Source organism: Miniopterus natalensis, chromosome 13 (genome assembly GCF_054644295.1).
Source record: "Miniopterus natalensis isolate mMinNat1 chromosome 13, mMinNat1.hap1, whole genome shotgun sequence".
Lineage (NCBI taxonomy): Eukaryota > Metazoa > Chordata > Mammalia > Chiroptera > Miniopteridae > Miniopterus > Miniopterus natalensis.
This window is the reverse complement of record NC_142093.1, coordinates 9,341,244-9,360,498: the sequence shown is the minus strand read 5'-3', so window position 1 is coordinate 9,360,498 and position 19,255 is coordinate 9,341,244. Positions and strand designations below refer to the sequence as shown.

General features: G+C 51.4%; 1 protein-coding gene across 1 annotated transcript in view; it reads right to left on the bottom strand.

Moving 5' to 3' along the window:
• KLHL29 (kelch like family member 29) overlaps positions 1-19,255 on the bottom strand; it is a 249,243-nt gene that overhangs the window by 176,094 nt on the left and 53,894 nt on the right. Inside the window, exon 2 of the mRNA XM_087823385.1 lies at positions 6,662-6,769. The gene's annotated coding sequence lies outside the window, so the exon portion shown is untranslated. The remainder of the gene's footprint in view (positions 1-6,661; positions 6,770-19,255) is intronic.

Here is a 19,255-nt window from a genome sequence, read left to right as displayed (position 1 = left end):
TGCCAAGCTTTGGGGAGGAACCCCGTGACTGAGATGCAGCCCAAGCCCTCAGGGGACTCTCAGCGGTCTCCCAAGGCAGACTGGAAAACAGCCAGGTGCCAGGTAAGAGGGTTTGTGATAGAAGGGAAGGGGTGGGGCAGAGGGGCCCAGGAGCACAGCCAGAGGCCCTGAGAGCTGACTTTTTCTATTACCAGTTCCTGTTTAGTGTTTAGTGTTTAGTATGTGCTCAGCTCTGCAGAGAGCTCTGCCCCAACAGAGCTCCCAGTGGTTGGGGGATGACTCTTGAGCACACTGGACAGTGAAAGGACTGCACATGACCCAAGAAGAATTGAATGGGTGCTGGGGAGATCTGAGGAGAGAAAATTCCCACGGGTGGGTAGCCTGGGAGTGCTTTGCCAGGAGATGGGCGGGGGTGGGAGAGGTGCTTCCAGGAGGTTCGGGCTTAGCCTGGCAAGTGCCCAGAGGTGCGATGCACACAGCTGGGTCAGTCAGAGGCACAGGGATTTGCCTGGATGGGAACAGAGGCCGTGTGTGTGCACGTGTGTGTGTGTGCTCGCTGGGGGTAGGGGTCACAGGGGACAAGTTTGGCTGGTGTGGGGTCAGGTTTACTTGATCCCATACATGAAGTCGGTACCACAGCTCAGTGGGCACCTGCGCAAGAAGGCAAAGCACTCTGAGTGCATTTTAGAGCCTTGAACTGGTGCTAAATAAATAATCGCACCGTTTATTCTGGGATGGAGAGGCAGGATGCCTCCTCTACGCGCTAATGGGAGGGTGAGGCTCTCTGGCTGGCTGGGGGCTGCTTCATGAACTTCTGAGAAGGGTCCCTGGATAGACCCTCTCTGTGCGCTGACTTTCATTTCCCATTTTCAGCACCAGTCTGCGTACCTGGAGGAGGGGGGTCAGGTTAATTGTTACCTCCTGTGCTGTTACTGGGTTACTTTGTAAAAGCAGGAATATGCTTTTCATGATTTTTGTTGTTGCTACCTTGCGAAGCAGATGCTTTTATCCAAATGAGCGGCTACGAATCAAAAGGAGGGCCTGCGAGGGCTGCTAAGCTGTGACTGTCTCACAGGCGAGCTCCAGCTCTGTGAATGAGGCTTACGTCTCCTCCTTCCTTCTAGCATCCTGCTCACTTACAAGGGTAAAAACACGTACTGGCAGCTGTAATTAATGTGCCTCCGAGTGGCCTGGATGAGAGGGCTCAGGGGGAGGCCACGGCCTGCTATGGCAGTTCTGTTCCCTGTTCAACCTGGTATAGATGGGTGACAGCCTGGGTCTGGCTCACCCTCAGTCTTCAGGCCTTTGGATTCATGATGAGTGGAAGGACAGACAACCTGGTTGTGATTCTTTCAATTTTCTTCCTGGGTGGGGTTGGGATGACATTGAAGCCCAGAGTTGGTCACTCAATGCTGGCTTAACGCATAGTAGGTGCTCAACTAGTGTTTGTGGAAGACAGGCAGGCACATGATGGATACTTGCTCAGGGTTCTTTAGGCTTCAGTACAAGGACTGGCAGTTGACATGCAGGCAGGAGGCACCTCTGGGTTAGGAACCAGGAGACAAGGACTCTAGTTCCCACTCTGGTTTGACCGGCTATGTGACCTTGGGCAAGACAGTGACCTCTCTGGGATTCAGCTTGCTCTGGGTATAATAAATGGCAATAATAATCCCTCTGGGCCCCCCCTCTGGACCAAGTACAGGGAATTATGTGAAAACACTTAGCAAACTAAAAGCACTAGGTCACGGAAGGAGGTAAAATAAGCCCTATGACCTTGGCCTTGGACATTCTAACAAATCAAGGGTGGGGCAGGGACTGCCCAGAGCATGAGGCTGCCAAAGAGTCTCTGAGCTCTCGTCTTTTTATACCTCCAGGTCTTTGCACAAGCTGTTCTTACTGCCTGGAACATTCCCTGAACACACATACACACACCTAGACTTTAACTTCTAGCTTAAAGTTATCTTTTTGGAAGCCTGTGGTTTTGACCAAACTAAGTTGCTGAGGACTCTGTGAGCTCCGAGTCAGGGACTTTGTCTCATTTGGTCACTGCTGTGTCTCCAGTGCCTAGACTGATGCCTGATACATAGCAGCTGCTCAAGAAATATTTGTTGAGTGAATGAGTCGTGCTCTATAGCACTTTGTATAAATTCCTATTGTATTTATCAAATCTTATAAGAATGTGTTTACTTGCTGCTCTCCCCACTGGACTGCTAGCTCCTTGGGGACAGGGCTTTTTATATGACCTTGCCGGACCCCGAACCTAGAAAAATATAGTCTGTGGCAGAAGAAATGAAGGAATGAGTGGCCATAGGTATTCCTCCTACATACAGCCCCATTGCTCCTGGCATCTATCATCATGTTACGAGAATTTATGATTGGAAGACAAAAGCTTAAAAGTTCTTCTGAGTGACCTGTGACTATTTGAGATCATCAAAAAGGGAGACGCATACCCTTACACAGTCAACGGACAAATGTATACATGGCGTGACTTGTACACAGAGCAGGAGGGACTCCGGCAGGGCTACTACTAGCCTATTTGGCATTTTTGTGCAAATTAGAAAGAGGCACCTCCCTCTGAACACTCACAGTGCATAGCAAAGCTTGCATAGTACAGGCTGGGTGTCACCCCCATGGACCCTGAGCCAGGTGCCTTCCTGCAGACACAGACTCACAACTGTTCCCGCAGCCCTGGCTGCTGGGGCAGGTGTAAGGTAAGGAAGGAGACAGGTCACTTGGAAAATCAAATTTGGCCACAAAATAAACTCTGAGGTTTGCAGACAAGCTATTTCTAGCCCAGGTGCCAAATGTGGTTTTGCAGCTAGAGCGAGCTGCTGTGTGCTCCACCCCAGCCCCATCAGCTGATCCTGAGCTGGGCAGCAGGCTGGAGGTCTGAGGACAATGGGAAGGTGGGGAACAGCTGCAGGGTCTGCGTGAGGATGGACCGGTGCTGCTCGGGTGGTGCCTGGGCACCTGGCGTGGTTACATGGTCCCCTCAGGGTCTCAGCGCCCAGATGCCCAGTGGGAAGCGGGAGCTGCTGTGGTTCCCAGGGCAGGGCTGGGAGAGGCAACATGAACAAAGGACGAGTGGATGACACAGCGTATGTGTTGGTAGTAGCCGCACGGAAACGTCTGCCCACAGGTCCGTCCTTGGGGTGGAAGCCACGGAGGCCACAGGGGGATGGATATGAAAGAAGAGGAGGGAGGAGGGACTGGGGAGGCAATGAAGCAAGACTTTCTGGAGGGAGGGAGGGAGAAAGGAAAGGATGGGGACTGTGTGGTCAGCGAGGGCACCTTCAGGACAGCTTTGCCGGGGAAGGCTGCCCTGGGTGCGGAGTCCCAGGCACAGCCCACGCTGCTCTCTAGCAGGACAATCCCAGGTCTCATGAATTCTGGAAACATTTGCAGTGTCTTCCCAGGATGTAAGACTCCCAGGGGGACAAAGAGCCTGGGGGGCAGTGCTGAGACAGTCCCAGGGATGGAGGCTGGGGATGACGGCAGGGGCGCTCCTCAGCACGGATGGAGATCGGCACTTGTCCCTCACCACCTCCCAAGCCTAGGCTAATGCTACTCTTGGCTCAGCCTTTGGTTCTGCACAAACCAGGTCCTCGGCTTCACCTCCTCTCAGCACCACCCCAGCAAGGGCCACACACTGCAGTGCAGGTGTCAGATGTCACTCCTGTTGGCTGGTCTGGCCCCACACCCCTGGTTACGGGGTGAATATCATCAAACCACTGACACATGGAGAGGAGCCCTCCGTGTTTGCATTTTGGAGCAAGACGCACAGAGCCCAGTGATCTGGTCCAGTTTCCATAGGAAAGTGATAGCTCCTTCCACGGGCACCGAGGTCACAGTGGCCCGTGGAACCTTCCCATTTTCTTGGGAATCGGTGGGCGTCCTTCGTGTGAGGGAAAGCGAGGCCCAGCCCCGGCCATGTTCTGTGGTGCTCCCAAGAACAGCGGCGGCTGGGCGAGCAGTGATGTATTTACTGAAAGCCCGGCAGGTGCTGGGCAGGAGCGGTGGACGGGAGAAAGCAGAGATGAGTCAGAGGTCCGCAGCTACTGGCCAGGCGGTAGGGAAGACAACAGGGGTTCAAGGGGGACCCCAGTCTGGTGGGTGAATAGAGATCAGAAGCCATACGAGGTGTATCCTGTCAGGTATGCCCCGTCCCTCCCCATCCCAAAATACACGCATCTCGAAGGCTGAGCTGAACAAGACCCGTGTGCCACCTGCGGCAGTGGTGGAGTACAGAAGACCCAAAAGAGGAACGACCGAACCCATCACTCCTGTCCTCTCTGTCCCCCTCACCTCACCCCCTGCCACACTCACAGTGCCTGCAACTCAAAGGCACATCCTAGGGAAGCTGCCCTCTGTGAGGACCATCTCCTCAATCTCTTCCCAGACACTAACTCCGCCTCTGCCCCATCTAGGAGCTGGGAAGGCCATGGTCACTAAAGCCAGGCTTGCCTGGCTAGTTTTCCAGCTCTCCTCCAACCCGACAATCACAGAAACAACCAGGACAGCTGTCCAGCTGGTTGGTAGTGCCATTAGGCATGTGTCAACAGCCCACAGCTCTCGAGGTGAGAAACCCCTCTGCCCCCGCTAGCCGCCCCCACTGGGCTGCTGGGTGGCAGCAGGCTGGATTGCAGTGGATGTTTCTTTCATTTTGGCAGCTGATCCAGGCCCAGCCCAGGGCCTCCTCTTGCTTCCTGCTGACAAGCACGGCTCCCCGTAACCCAGGATCCCACGGCTGCATTTTCTTGTCTCTGTGCAAGGGCTCTGGGAGTGGAGGGCCAGCCACAACCCTACCGTCTCTGAGTCCAAAGAAAGCTCTCTGGCCAGATGAGAATGTGGACATGGCAGGAGCCTTGTTGGTCTGCTGCTCTGGCCCCTGCTGCAGAAGGCAGCTGGAGTATAGGCCATCAGTTGGCCCCAGGAAGAAGCCATGAGGCTCCTGGTCGAGACACCAGAGTGTGGCACTGTGGAGAACACAACACCAGGCCCTATGTGTTGTGCAGAGGTGGCTTTGGCCCATGGATGTCTACAGGCACAAGTGACACCAAGACATGTTAGGCTGGGACAGCTCAGGCTCAACTGTCCTGAATCCCAGTGCCCAGACCCCCACCCTCCAACTTTCATTCCAGGCCGAGCCCCCTGACCCTCGGGAAAAGGCATAGGGGTGAGTGTTGGCAACTCCAGCTCCAGACTCCCCGCTTCTGTCGGCACATTCCTGGCCGGCCGGGTGTGTGCGAAAGCGACCTTGCAGCTTCTTTTCCATCCGGTTTCTGCCCTCACAGGTAGGCCGTGTCCCCCCAACTCTCCCGGCTGCCTGGTCTTCATATCTAGGTCTGAGAATCCTGAATTGAAATTTTAGGCCAGACTTCTATAAATTTAATCCAAGAAAATAATGAAATGATTATGTAGAGATGCATACACAAAAATGTTTGCTATGGTATTGTATGTGAGAGAGAAATATTAAAAACAAACTGAATGTCCACTATTAGGGCTCGAGTTAGGTAAGCCATGTAGATTATTATATATATAAATGAAGCTTTTAAAACGCTATAGATTTGTATTTACTGGCATAAAAAAGGTACCTGTGACATATTGTAAAGTCAAAATAACAGGTCATCAGGCAGTACATACAGTGCAATCCCATTTGTGTGTGTGCCCATGCATGGGTGTGTGTGCATGTATGTGTGTGTGTGCATGTATGTGTGTGTGTGCATACATGTGCACACACTTTATGTATGTGCATAAGAAAAAAGCCTGGAAAGAGGCACTAAAATAGTTATTGGAATTGTAATAATTCATATAATTTTAGGTACTATCTTTAAAATATTTTCATTATGAACAAATATTCTAACGGCATTTAATAATGCTATTTTTGCCCTGGCCAGGATAGCTCAGTTGGTTAGAGCATTATCCTAATCTGCCAAGTTTGGGGGTTTGATCCCTGGTCAGGTCCCATATAACAATCAACCAATGAATGCATAAATAAGTGGAACAACAAACTGATGATTCTATCTCTCAAATCAATAAAATAAAATAAAAATTAAAAAAATAATGCTGCCTGGCCAGGCATAGCTCAGCAGTTGAGCATCGACCTAGGATCCAGGAGATCACAGTTTGATTCCCGGTCAGGGCACATGCCCAGGTTGCGGGCTCGGTCCCCAGTCGAGAGTGCAGGAGGCAGTCGATCAATGACGACTCACTCATCATTGATGTTTTAACTCTCTCTCTCTCCCTCTCTCTCTCTGAAATCAATAAAGATATATTAAAAAAATAAAAAAATAATGCTATCTTAATAATGACAAAAGTTAAATTACAAAAGAAGAATTACAGTGTGAGAGGCTTAGAGGTCACCTGGCTACTGGCCACCCCTAGATCTGATCTTCTGAAGACCATGGGACCCAGGAAAGCGAAGAAAAGGTACAACAATGCTAGGAGGTTGATTGCAGGAGGATCAGGGCCCCGTTGGCTTAGCGAGGCTCTGAGCACCAATTCATCCCACATCTATGGTAAAAATGTCACCCACCCAAAGGGCCAGGGAAGCAGCTACATTTCCCTCATTTCCCCCATAAAATCAGTGTTAGAGAAGATAGCTGGCTGTGCCCAACCTAATGCCTTTCTCTCAGCACAGGTGAGCTGAGCAGAGACCTACCTTGAGCCGTCCGTCTCTGGCAAGCTCGGGATTGGTCCCCAGGATGCAAAACCCTTGACGGCCACCAACACTTATCACGGCGTGAGCATCACCAGGAGGCCAGACCGTCTGGAAGTAGAAGGGAAAAGAGTGGGGTTGGGTAGGAAAAGGTATCCTCTTTTGCTAAATGTTCTCTTTGGAGTTCCCGTATCTTGGATAGTCCCCACCCTAAGTGGACGCCTGTCCCTGTCTTGGAATTCTGGGTATGGATGACCTCACACAGGGTGGGCCCAGGGTAAGGGGGCCAAGTGGGCAGCACAGAACCCCTGGGGGCAGACGCTGCTTCCCCTCCCCTCCCATTCCCCCCAAACACACAAAGCCCTAATCCCCACGGTGGAGCCATTCACGTTGAATACGGGAGAAAATAATTGCATTGCCTTCCATCTAATCCAAACCAAGAAGCTCCAGAGATGGGAGAGAATAAGAAATTGAAGTCTTTCATCTAAGACTGAAAAGAGAAAGGACACAAACTCTAGAGTTACAAAAACAAATCATTAGCTTTTAGACAATGGGCAAGAAGACCTTGAGGAGGGAAAAGATGGGTTTCCTGGAGAGAATTTTTTAAAAAAAGATACAGATTTAACACCTAGAAGAAAGAGACCATGTATTATGGAGGGGCAGGGCTATTCCTAGGTCCCCCTTTCCCGTGTCATCTATGTAAAAGCCATCTCACGGCAGGGAGCGGCATCCCCCCCTGCAAAAACGCACGGCTGTCACTGCCTGGGAATCAATATATTTTTCTAAACTGAATATATCATTATCAATTGATTTTCCTTTTTCCTCTTAGCACTCCAGAGTCCCGGACGGCAGGGGAAAGCTTTAATGTGATATGAAGGACTCGGACAGGTAAATAAGTTATTGTAAACTGATTCCACCTTAGGACGAGCCGCTCCCCGACAACGCGACGGGTCCTTCTCGAAGCCTCTCAACCCGAGGGTTTTCAGCCGCCACCGACAGGGATGCACGCCAGCCATATCAAATAGCCATTTGAAAGCTGAAGGTGGCAAAAATATTATTTTTCCCAAGGATAGAATGTCCCCTTTATGATTAAGAAATAACCTCTGTGGGGAAGCAAAGTAAGCCAAGGTCACCATTTAGTTTTGACGCTGAGCCAGAGTCGTGAGTGCATTTCCTCTACCGAGCGCATGTGAGGCACGTTGATAAATCTATGCTTTTGGCCGCAGGGTATCGACAGTCCTGGTGATAATAAGATGATCGATGCATTTCTGGGAAAGGTCTTTGGCAGATATGTGTCGGTGAAGAGAGAGGTCTGGGAGACAGCGGTCAGACCATTTTGAGATCCTTGAGAATCTCATTCATTCACTTACCCACCCATTCATTCCACAGATATTTGCTGAGTGTCTGCCATGTGTCAGTCTGTAGTCTAGGCACTGGGAACACATGAGTGAATGGAAGAGAGAAAAATAAATTCCTGCCCCATGGAGCTCATTTTCTAGAAGTGGCTGGAAACACACCATAAGCAAAAAATGTAAGCAGTAAGTACAAATTATGTATCTATTAGAAGGTGGTCAGTGCTACTTATGAGAGAAGAAATAAAGCAGAGCATGAAGTTGGGGGATTGTGGTGCAGTTTAAGGGGGGTGGTCAGGGTAAGTCTCGAGAACATGACATTTGCGCTCACATGAAGGCAATAAGGGAGCAAGGTCTGCAGGTACCTGGTGGGGGGCAGCGTTCGGGCACAGGGAAGAGCCAGTGCAAACACCCTGGTGGGACCATGCATGTCCCTGGATCATCCAGAGGCCACTGTGGCTGGACAGGGAGGTTCCAGCAGGAGATCAGGCTGGAGAGGTGAGTGTATAGATTATGCAGGGCCTGTAGGCCTCTGTAAAGCCTATTAGCTAATTAAGAGTCCAAAGATCCTGGCCACCAGACTTAGAGGGCGTTCTCAGTCTCTTGAGACAGACCTCTCTGAGTCCAGTGCCAGATTAATATGCTTCCCTTCTCTTTAACCCAGGTGGCTCAACTCTCCAGGTTGTGCGGGATGCATACGGCACAGGCCAGACAGGAGCCGGGAGGGAAGCAAGCCACCAGGCTGTCTAACTAGTTCTGATGACAATGGCATCTCTAGAGGAGATAACTAAAATGAGATTCTGAACAAAAATAACCCGCATGCAAAGCCAAGTTTATTGAGACTTTTCCCTAATGTGCTTATGAAAAGATCCTAACAAGAGCTGACGCGTTAGATATTACAGGCTGTGCTGGGTATCGTCTGTCTTGCCCTCCAGGTGTGCTTTCCTCCCATCCTGTGCCTCAGGAGGCTCACCTGATCTGCATGCAGGGCACCGCTGGAGCTCTGAGACCCAGCACAACTTCTGGTTGGGTTCAGCCAGTGCAGGAACCAGCAGGAGGCTGGGGATGGAGTCCGGTCCTCCCCCCTCCTACTCTTCCTCCCTGCAGTGCCTTCATGGGCTGGTTGTGGCCCTCCGCTGAAGGTCATGGCTCTGGTTGGCATGGGAGGGCTCCACATAACTCTCTCTCTGGGTTCCAGTAACAGCTCTCTCCCCTGCCCCTTGAAGGCTCAAAGTCCAGAATGCCCCACACCCATCAGGAGCCCTGGGGTATCTATTACACTGTTGTGACCTTTTCGCACTGTGCTCACACCTTTGTGAACAGCCCTCTCACTTAACTCTCTTCAAACCGCACATTGGAACGTGTCCTTTCCTAAGACCCTGACGTAACGGACACATTCTCAGAGGTGGTTGAAGGCAGGACTGTGGAAACAAGGCAGATCTGAAATGGAATCCCGACACTGCCCCTTACCTTTGTGACATGGCAAAGCTATTTAATTCCTATGAATTTTCCTTCCCCCTTCCTCGAAACTAGAGAAACCAGCACATAACTCTCATCCTCAGGCTCAGCATCAGCATCTTGATATTGTGATCGCCCACTCCCAAGGCAAGGAGCTCGCGCCTCATGGCATCTTGCCCACCCCAGCCAACACCTCCTCTCGTGGGGGTTTCTAAGTGTTCTCAGCTCACCCTGGCATTAGTTTATGTCTCAGTGATTTTACCTATTTCCTCTCCTTGTACCCAACCTCTACTCCTCGCTGTCCAATCCTGGGCATGCTGAGAACAGACATTATCTTCATATTGGAGTCCCTGCTCCACAGCACCCCTCACATGGTGGTGGGTGGGTAACAGACCCTCCCCCCCCATTCATTGTACTTTTGTCTTAGGAGGCCTAGAGCTACATCCATGCACCTCAACTCATTCTACTCTAATGAGATGCATGGTATTTCAAGTGATTTTAAAGTAAATGTCTAGAAAGCGATTTCTAGTAACGATTTTGTTCCCCAGCTAACACTGTAAAAACTTAAGTTTTCAAAGATCACAGCTGGCAAAAACGAATCTCGGGAATGAACCCAGGAGCTGATGGGAGACAGGTAAGGCTCCCACTTCCAGGTGAGGGAAGGCGCTACTTCGGGACTTGACTTTTGACATCTCTGGTTAAACTGATCCTTTCTCTTTCACTAATTTCATCATTGAAGGGCAGCGTCCGGACTTAAGGACAAGAATATTAAAAAGCCAAAGGATGAGGGACCCTTTAATTTCATCTTAAAAATACAATAGGTAGTAAGTCAATGCCTGTGAAATGGGCCTCATGTTATTTACCTTCTCAAGGAACTTAAGAGATGCTAATTGGGTTTGACACACAAAGGCCAATATAAAAGCAAGAGCCTCCAGTGGGCCATTTGGGTTCAGTAACTGCCTAAACACTAGGAGTTCTTCAAAATTAAACTCAAAGAAATTTTCGAGACCCATTGTGAGTCTAAGTTTATAAATAAAGATGGTTCCTGACATGAACCAAATTGATAGCCTAGAGAATTACAAACAAGGGCCCCAGGGGGTTTTTTACTTCCTTATCAAAGAGACCAAGTTTTTGGAGAGAAACTGCCTTAAGATAGGAGAAACCAATTAGGGACTCTCCCCTTCGATGCAGGATCACAGAGCAGCCCTGCCTGGGTCCTGACCACGCTGCCCAATTATGGCTCCAGCCCCGAGTCGCTCACCACCCCTCAGCCAGCTGGAAATGAGGATTCTTTCTTCCTTGGAAGAAAAAAAGCAAAGGAACTGGAGGTTGGAGACCATGCGGAGTAAAACCACTCCTGCCACCCTCCTGTCAGCCCAGGGGAGGACCCTGCAGCACCTCTGGCCCGGGGCGTGGGTGTCTGTCCTGTGCCCTCCTCCTGCGGGGGCAGCTCTCATTCACATTCTCTCTTAAGAAGAGAGGAAAAAGGCCGTCCATTAATAATATCAACCATGGGCTCACCAAAGCCTGTGGGCATCTCGCCAACCTCCAAATAATCGCTCTCAGAATGTTTATCCATCAGGAGCATGACAGTTCACAGGCCAAGGGGTCCGGAAAGAGCTGCTTTTAAAAGGAGAGAAGGGAGATGCCAGGATGGAGAATCCTATGGGAGCCCACCCAGCGCAAGGCAGAAATTTCCTCTTTCCATTAAGGAGCCAGGATTGGCCACGCGGAGATCCATTACATATCTTCCACGTCAGGGATGCAGGGCCAGCAAGCTTCTGTGTGGGCACGTGTTCTCCACACAGCAGATCCCCAGGGGCCACGACTCCTGACAGGGCCGCGATAACCCTCTCATCAGGCTCCAAGTCTACTAAGCCTGTCTCCTTCCACTTTCTCATTTACCTTTCCTGCCACGTTGATGAGGTGGTTACCATTATTAGTCCCATTTTACAGATGAGGAGACTGAGGCTTGTGGAAAATAAGACTTGCCCAAAGTTAGACGGCAAATAATGAGGGAGGGAGGCAGAACTGGAAATAGAGATCTGTGCCTCCCATCCCATGCCTTGTTCCAAATTACCCGGCCACCTTGTTTCTGGGGCCCCAGTGATGAGACTAGAGGTGTCCTGTGTTCACTCTGGAGTCACCACCTCCGGCTGAATGAAGTACAGGTGTCAGCTGAGCTCCTCATGCCAATCAGTTGCTGGTGAGTCCAAACCAACCCTGTGACCGACTGGTGCCCCCGACCTCCACCGCCCGCCTCTCAAAGTCCCCAGAGGCCCTGGTGGGGATCAGGTTCCCAAGCGATCCGCTCACCTGCGCAGACCCTCCTGCAACAGCGAGGCCACAGGCTGACCTCACCCTGACCACCGACCTCAGTCAGCAGCAGGGCAGCTCAGGGACCCTCCACCACTGATTTCTTTCTGATGAAAGAAATTCAGTTCTACGGAGTAACTTTGTGGGGTAGGGTGCAGGGTCATGAACCATTTATAACATCTAAGGGTCTTTGCCCCCTTGCCCACTGCAGGAACCAATGACAGTACCCCCAGCCATGGAGGCTGCATGCATCACCTGACTGACTTCCCGCAAATCTGCCACTCCTGGACCTCATCTAAGGACACAGGGCTGCCACCCCCCTCTCTAAAACCCCCAATTCCTCCTCCCCCCTCTAGCTCCTGCCACACAACAGCACTGTTCAGACAGTGCGCAGCGTGACCTGTTCTCTCTAATCCCCACTCCAGCTGTCTGGGTCTAGACCTCCCCACTTCTCACCTGGACCACAGCAAAAGCCCCCCAAGTGGCCCCTCTGTAGCCAGAGGGATTGCGCTCAATCCCAGAAGGGGTCACAGTACATCCTGCCTCAAATTCCTTCATGGCCTGGCCCCCAGAGGACTCTGGAGATCCGACTCTTCCCAGTGTCCTGTGCTGACCCCCGGCCTCATGTACCTCAGACACCCACCCACGTCCCCCCCAATCCCCCCCAGACCTCCTCCCACCTGCCTCCGCTCCTTTTCCTCCTGAAAACTCCTCTCCAAAAGTTTTTCTGGACTCTCCGGATCACAGACACTCTTGAGGCAAATCACCGGAGAACATCAAGATAAGGGCACGCATGCCACCCTTGATGGCCCACCCTCGGTCCCTCTTGTCTCGTTTGGACAGGGAAATGGGCAGGTGAGGAAAACACAGCCTGATTGTAATCTAAATTAGGTCAAGACTCTGCTAGACACCCAGGAAAAAAAAGCAAGTCACGTCCCCCTCATTAAATTAACCAGGATTCCTCTGACTCAGCCCACCACCCAGGGCCAGCACAGGTGCCCCTCACCCCCAGTGAATGCAGATTTGCTTGGCACTGACACCAGAACTGGCCCGACCCTTCCCTATTCTGAAGACTATAAGATAAGGTGAGGGGCAGGGGGGCCAAGTGCCCTAATAGCCTGCCAGGCCCACAGTGGCATTGAAGATGTCAGCAGAGTGCACTGCAGCTGGCACGTAGTAGATGCTCAGTAAAGCTCTGTTGAAGGAAGGAAAATGCCTACAAGACTCAACTCGTTTTCGACAGTTTTGCTGCGAACATCTGGAAGTTCACACCACAGTTTCGTGATTGGAATACAAATCACTTAAAAAAAAAATTAGACATTGCTTCCAGATTTCGCTCTTATAAACAGGCCTGCACCCTCCCTTTAAATTGCAATAATTTCTTCCCAGATGTTGCTGCTCCTTCAGACCCATAAATTTAAGCTTTTCGTGATGATGTTCCACACTTGCGGGTGCTGTGAGCTCTCTGGAGTGTTTCTGCATCTCCACTCCCTCATTAGAGCGCCATGTGGACCCCGGGAGAGGCCGGGCAGGCGCTGACATCCCTAATTTACTGACAGGGAGGCCAGCTGCCAACGTTACCGAGCTGGATTGTGGTGGGTATGGGATTCCTCTTCTCCAGCACCTTCCAGGCCACTGTGTGGGGTGGGACATCTGTGGAGGCCTGGTACCTACCCCATGTTGGCCAGAGCAGTGCTGCCCACTTGAGAGATTAACTCAGGTGTGAACAGTCTCCTCCTTGGTTCCCCCTGACACTCCGGGGCCAGGCTAGAATATTTCGACAGGACTTGCCTAGAGTCTTGGGGAGTCAGACACAACAGGGGCCAGGAGGTGGGTGAGAGCAGTGGGAAGAGGGGGTGATCTGTGGCAGTTTGCTCCCCAGCCATTCTCCAGGACGGCGCATTCTAGGTCCAAGGGGTGGGCCCCATCTTGGCATCAACCACAGATGAAATCACACCCAGGCAAGAGCCTGCCTCAAATTTGGACCCCACAAGCAGAGCTGGGAAGAGACTAGGACTTTCCTCTTCCCTTCCACCTGCCCTGTCCCTTTCCTGGTGACCACCTGAGGATCAGGGTGACTGACCCTCAATTCTTCATGGGAGCCTTTGACCCGGACCCCATGCACTCAGGTAGCCAGCCACATCAGAAAACACCTCAAGCCCTCTTTCTGGGCCACAGCTGTACACACGAAGGGGTTGGAGACAGTGGTGGGGACAGGGGGGGCAGCCACCAAGCAAGTTGGCTGGATCCAGCGTCTGCTCACTGCCAGGTTAGAATGAACCAGGGCTGGTCAACACCTCAGCTGCTAGTGCCCAGGGTCCCTCAGCATCCCCTGCCCCTTTGGGCATTGGCTTCTTGACAGCTTTAGAGAGAAGTGATAGGAAGAAGTGACCTCACGGGCTCAGTGGGTTTTTGTTCTGTCATAAAGATACAGAGAGCTCTGAGAACTCCCAAATCTGAATCCTGCAGCCCCACTCGTGGTCTGCATGACATGATCAGAGCTTCATTCTGGATTTTCATCTTAGTCCTGGACACACCCCGCTCAGGAGCTGGCCCGGGCCGCGTAGTGGTCGTGAGCATGGAAGATGTATAATCCCAGAGTCCGGGGCCTAAATCTCAGCTCTGCCATTTAATGGCAGAGTGATCACACTGGCGACTGCCACCACTCCACTCCCACTCCCTGCCTCAACCTCCTCCTCTGTGCAATGGGAATAATGTTACTAAATATCTTTGTCGTTCCAAGGGTTAAATGCTCGACTTTTACAAAGGCTCTCAGCTTAGCCCATGGCACACATAATGGGTGGCTATAACCTTTATTACCGCCATGCCTGCCAACTGAACACAGGTGTCCCTAAGATGCATACAGTGCCATTGGGGGGACTGGGAGCCACACTAAGGGTGCCTTCTCACCTACCGCCCCCCAAAGAAGGGAGCATGAAGGGGACAAATAAATGGGGAGGGATCTGCATTGGGAGCCAGTTGAGCCAGTTGGCAGACCATGTGCACAGGAGTCCTAGGGCAATGTGACACTGGTCAGTGACCACACTCTGCTCCCTCCAGCTATCTCCCCGAATTTCTTCCAAGAGGACAGTTTCAGCTTTGACCTTCCTTCCTCTCCCCGCTTCTCCCAGCAACTAGTAAACCAAACTCCAGGCCCGATGGCAGTTGCTGCTACAGCTCCCAATCCTCATTCCACTCTCCTCTCAACCCAGCCCTATAAGGCCGGGGGCTGAAGACCCCTCCCCACCCCCAAGAGAGTCTGAGAGGCGTTGCTTGCTCACCCAGTGAAAAGCTAGTTTATTTCAATAGATCTGAGGCTGTTTCCATACTCTCAGAGAAAAAAAAATTGTGACAGAAAAGCTTTTGGAGATTACAGTACTCCCTACCCAGATATGATGAGTTATCCATTTAAAAATAAACCGCAGACAGGCATGTTTCCCTGTACCCAGGCAGAAAGCAGTCATTCCCGGGAATTTCTGTAAGTTCTCTGTTTTTCTTGGCCAATACAGAAACAGCCTAGGAACTGAAAATAGAGTTAGAAGCTAATTCGGTTTTCCCGAGCTCTCCCAGCGTGTGCAGGCAAGTGGCTTGATCGCACTGCGGCTTCCCGCTCCATCCGAAAACAGAACAGAGCCACGGCTCGCCAACCTCACCGCACCTCTGCAAACTAACCCGGCAGCCCAGGAGTCGGGCCAGAGCCCAGAGCAGTCGATACGAATGCACCAAACCACTGAGCCACAGCCTGGCGCGGCCTGGTGTCCAGATACAGGCAGGAGACCAAAGGCAAAGTGACAAGCTCAAGGTCAGAGAGCTGATGCGCAGGAGAGCCGGGACGACAGCGCTGGCTTCCTAACCCCGGGCTGCGGCTCTTTCTTCCACCCAGACACCTCTCTGCAGTTGAACTGCAACGGAAGATTCCAGCAAAGTCCCCTGTAAAGGTTAAACAAGTTATCACCGGCCCACCTCCTTCCTGTAGAAAGTCCCCCTCTTCCCTCGCCTCTCCAGCGAGCAGCAAATCATATATTCCTTGCTGCATTACTTCTCAAGCTCAATGTTTCTAAAGCCAAAGACATCTATAAATAATACATACTCATTTATATGTACATTTAAGAGATAAAAAAAAAAGCCATAACAAAGATACCTGTAGGTTCCTTTGAATACTAATGGCCTCCTTAACACCCAGTGGAAGCAAATGGCCCAGGGACACAGGTAACCAACCACGCCACCGAATCTCCCTCCAGGCCACGGCGCCCCGTGCCAGGAGGGAGCCTTCATTCGGAACCCGCGCCGCTCACCGCTTCTCTCCCACGGTCACATTTAGCCATCTGCCGCTTCTTTTGTATGTGGGACTGAGTGTTTTTTCCCCTCTTCAGTTTTATATGAAACATTTAGCAACAAAGCAGCAAATAAAAATACTCCATATCATCTAGAATTCATATAAAATTATAGCTGGCTTGAACGCAGCTGAAGGTTGATTGAAAAGAAACAGAGATGCTTCTGAGAGGCGTGTTGAGTTTATTGCACGTTACACACCTCACTCCACCGAGAACGCTCAGAAGTGGAGGTGGGTCTCCCTGTAACGCGCCGGCATGGCACAGGCGACCGCGGGGAGAGGACACCTTTCCTTTGGAACACACCGCGCTGGCCTTGCGGTCGCCCAAGAGGACAGAAAGGGCGCAAACAATCCATCAGCACTCACGTCAGTCTTGGAAAGGAGGGGTTTCCGTGCTTTTCCTTTCCCCAGAGGGTGCACTGATCTCAGCATTGTCTAGCTACCCCATCCTCAGCCCTGCGGGTGTCTCTGGTCTGCACCCCAAATCAGGATGTGGCTGGAGCGTCATCAGCTCTCGGATGTATGTTCAGGTCAGCCAGGAGCTGGCAGAGTTGGCATCTGCCCCATCACACAGTCACATCAGAAACGCAGTGTACAGAGCAGGAGTAGAGCGGCTTTCTGGACACCTCTGACAATCCAGTAGGAGGTCACTGTTAGCCACGACCGTCATGTCAAGTGCTATGTCACCACTGAGGTAATGCCCCTGCTAAACCTGGCATTGCGGAAAGACACAACCGTGTGTGTGTGTGACTCCTTTCGGGGATGCTCCTTGCTCAAGACTTACAGGATGGCACCTGGCTGCAGATGATGAGCGCCACGTTAACTGTGCCAGTGGGGCTGAAGGTGGCCAAGGGAGGGGGAGCTCCCCAGCTGCAGGGGGCTCCATGTCAGGGCTGAATCTGGGCCTGGAAGATGAGAGCATCTGAAAGATCAATATGGACACATTCAGAGGGGCAAGCGTCCTAGTTTGGCTTTGCCTCCAAAGGGGACCCAAAACATGGATTTGGATGCAAGTATTTTTTAGGGGGTGGTTGTGGTTGGTCCGAGGAAGCACTAAGGGAATAGCGATTGGAGATAAGAGAGGAGAAAAGCCCATCGAGGACGCATTAACGAGTAGGATACCGCGGAGGGCAACTGGGGGTTAATCCTGCTGGGGAGCCGGAGGTGAGGAAGAAAGCTGGGGTATTTATTCATCACCTCCAGCCTGCCCCATGAGTGGGCTGGGCACCCTCACATAGAGAGGGCAGGTCACAGGAACTGTCAGCACGTGATGCCCAGGCTGGGGAAGGGGCTGGACCCCAACAGCCCCTGTGAAGCAGGTAAGCGAGGGCTCCCCTCCGCACCCGTGACTGCAGCCCCCTTGGTCTCCGGGCCCCACTCTCCTGCGTGAGGAGACACACGCGGTGTGCTCATCCCCACGGTACGCGCGTGTCAAATGTGTTGGTAATGGGATCATCTGCTATCTGTCGGCCGGGCAGCGACCATGTATGAAAAATAACACTGAGGAGCAAATTAAGTGCTCTGGTGCAAGCAGCCTGTTTAGATGGGGACAGGCTGCTGTTGACAAATCTACTAAAATTATATATAAATTATCTAAGAGTACACAGATACATGTTCAGAAGGAGGACATTTTTCACGGGCATGTTAGATGCAACCCGATTAAATCATCTTGTCTCCCTTGAATGGGGTAATAATAATTAAGAGGAGAAGTGGGAGAAATAAATTATACCCATTACCTTCCTGACCAAAAAAAAAAAAAAAGTTCAGAATTTTCATTTTTTAGGATGACGATGCCTGGAAACACGAAACTTCTGAGTGCTGCACAGAATGGGTCACAGGGCAGAGGGACCCGGAGAGGCCTCTGGGCATCCCCGAAAATGGGAAGGAGAGAGCTGGGGGCCAGGTGTGCCTCTCCTCTGAAGCAGAACCCAGACAAGGCACTGAGGCAAGTGGTTTATCTGGGGAGTGACCCCAGAAAGCTCTGGTAGGTGAATGACGAAGTGAAGGAAGCCAACAGAGATTGTTCTAAATGAGCAGGTCACCACTGTGGGCACCTGGCCAATCCCACTGGGACCTCTGGACAGAGAGGGGCACATCTCAGGGTCATCCCACCCGAGGTGTGAGGAAGCTGGAGTATTTGGCAACTTGCATTTCTCACCCACGGAGAGCTGCTGCCGGGAAATAAACCCCCTGGCACTTCAGGTGTGCCCCATGCAGGCAGCAAAGGCTCCGGGGACGCTGGACTGGGGAGGACTCCAGGGAAATGGGCCTCCACCACGTGCAAATGCACCGAGCTGGAAACTCGTCACGTCTGATTACTCGGATGGAATTCAATTTGCCACTTTCAAAAGTCTAACAAAAACAGACTACCCCCTACCCCCATGTAATCACTGAGTAATATTATAATCATTTTGCATGGAAATTGCATTATTTCCCCGACGGAAGCACAGGCTTGGAACCTCTCAGGGCTTCACCTGCTACATTACCTTTCAGAGTATGAAGTAGCAGGTTCCAATTATCTGAAAAAATTTAAAACAGTAACAACACAATATACAGTGCGGTGCAGACGGAGAGAATACACATTTTCCAGGACAGGCCCCTTGATTAGTGGCTGGGACTGTTAAACACATTTCAGGTAACACAGTGGTAATGGACATTAACAGCAGCAATAGCGCTGAAGTGCCGGAACACAACCATTTCTGATTATGTTACTATTTCCTTTTGTGGAACACACTGCGTATTTCCAAACGACTCCATGCTCATTAAACCACACAAAAGCCCAGTGGCAGGTTGGCAGAAAGGCAGCCAAAAGGGGCTTGGAATTCCTTTTGGAAAGTGGGGAAAGATGGTGGCCGAGTTGTTGGGGGGAGCAGCAGACGCAGCCCCATCCTCTGGGGTCGGGCTCCATCCGAGGCCTCTGCCTACGTTCGCAGACACTGGCCGCCAAACAGGCGGGCAAGACATGCTCGTATGCGTGGTGTAACAGGTTGTTGGGTTTTAAAGAAGAATTTGGTAAGTTAAAATGTTTATCTATACCAAATACATGGCCAGCTTTCCCCCTCATCTCTCAAAAGCGGGTGTTGCCTTATTTTCCAATATGTCCAATATATCGATTGATAACTTGACATCAGTCAAAAA